Source organism: Aplysia californica, unplaced genomic scaffold, assembly GCF_000002075.1.
Source record: "Aplysia californica isolate F4 #8 unplaced genomic scaffold, AplCal3.0 scaffold00574, whole genome shotgun sequence".
Classification (NCBI taxonomy): Eukaryota; Metazoa; Mollusca; class Gastropoda; order Aplysiida; family Aplysiidae; genus Aplysia; species Aplysia californica.
The window spans coordinates 4,112-6,333 of NW_004797844.1; positions in this window are offsets into that span (position 1 = coordinate 4,112).

Consider the following 2,222-nt stretch of genomic DNA (forward strand, 5'->3'; position numbering starts at 1 on the left):
CCCACCATAAGGGCCACCTGTAACAAAACAAACCCCGTGACGGGACAGAGCGAGATTCTCCAGGTCCCACATGTGAGCTACGTCATCCCCGAGCGCGCCAATCTTCCCCGCCGCCTGGCCTGGCCTGAGTCGTGAGGATTGTCTGCCCTTGACAAGAGAACGGTTTTGTGAGTGGACCAACGAAAGCTCTCAGCAGCTCCCACTTCAGCTGCGCATTAATAACTTCCCGCGAGCTAAGAGCGCTTCTTCTTCTTCTTCTTCTGACAAGTATTTCCCTTGAGCTGATGAGGGCTTTGAATCAGAGGGTTTACCAATAGGGACCCCTGTTCAACCACTCTCGAATCGGAAGTGGTTGTAGCCCGCCCGGGTAGACTGTCTGCAAAAGTATGGCATGCGCATCGGATTTAAACAAACCCTTAGTTACTCAAATATTTTCTTCGAAGAGCTTCAGGCATTTTCTTTCAGTCGGAAATAGACTTAGATATCTAACATTGCATCGCCTAGCAATATTGGTGTTTATTACTTCAAAACTAACCTTCTATTCGAAAAAATCACGTGACCTCAATAAGATGGATGAGCAGAGACATCAATTGGGTATATTTTATTTTAAAATTAAAATTTGTCTTCGGTCGCGATTCTAGACAACCAGCATCTATGGTGCAGCGGTTAGGCTGTTACTATCACGCGACTTCAGTGCTTTCTTGTTCTATCTCCATTTTTAATAACAATGAAAGCAGTCCAAAACAAAGAGTGAGTTTAAGAAGAAGTCACATTTTCAATGTTTAAAAAATGCAGACAGCCAGGACAAGAAAGCACTGAGGTCGCGAACAGTTGACCTTTTGGAGAGAGACTTCAAAGCCGAAACGTTGATGAAGTCTTCTTTAAACATTTTACTATTAATACAGAGTGACCATTAGGGGATCGGTTCTCTACTACAAAACAATCGCCAACCGATCACCCGACTCATCGCCTGAAGGCAAACGCGTTTGTTTTTTTAGAAGACAAGTCAGGCGATCGGTTTGTGCCACGATAGCCGCTTTGCGCACTCAATCTGGTTTCCAAACCGACCCGATTTGAGCCGATCGTGCCAAAGGGCGCTGGGGTATAAGCTTGTAAAGAATGTTAAGGTTCAAAGCTTTTATTGAAACAATTTGAATCATTGATTTGGAAAGCGGATTTTTCGTCCCGGTCTGCCCAAGCTAAATTTAAAGAGCAGAGTGGAAGAAAGTATCCCTGTAGAAAGACGGGGCCACTCAATGGAATAACGTCCCCATGAGGGAATCGAACTCTCGCCTTCTGAATCTGAGTGTAACGATGAAGAGCCTAAACATTTACACCACACCGACAGCCAGTACATAAAGTCCAGTGTGCATTATAATAATAATTATAGAGCAGGAGTCACCAGACTACTGCCCAAGGGCCTGATCTGGCGTGCAGTATTGCCAATAGGCTAGGGGGGGGGGGATTAAAAAAGAAAAACAAAAACAATAACTACAACAAAAACAATAAAAACAACAACAACCTTAACAACAACATCAACATCAACAACAACATCAACATCAACATCAACAGCAACAACAACAACAACAACAGCAACGCCCCACACTACACACGGAGAATAATGTATTCATTTCACATGAACTCCATGGACAATGCAAATCAAACATGTTTTATAAACATCATAACGTGTAACTACTCTATCCTTCTCTTGCTCAGATAATATGTGAAATCTTTCATCCAACAAATATTTGGAGAGAAAAAAACCGTGGTGACCCCAGACTTAGAGGACTTAATGTGGATGAAAACTGGGTTCACAACTCGAAAAGAAGAAAGAGCACAAGAGATGGTCTTGAAAACTGGACAGGAGAAAAGAGAATCACACGGAGCCTATCAGCATGGTATAGGAGGTTGGGCGCAACTAGGGAGGAGGTGAGTGGTTGAATGTGCATATCGGTGTAAAAAAAATGTTTTAAAAATAATCGTTTTACGCTCTTATCTTATCGACATAGTTTAGATAGTTTTGGGACCTGGTTGTGTGCATGTGGGTCAGTGTGTGAGTGCCCGAGTGAGTTTGTGTGGAAAACAATAATATGCTCATGATTGTGTGAGTACAGTGTTCCAGAGACAGTTAGAGTGTGCGTCTCAGAGAGTGTCAATGTCGTGTGTAAGACTGTGAGTGAATGTGTATGAATGTGTGCGTGTGTGTGTGTGTGTGTGTGTGT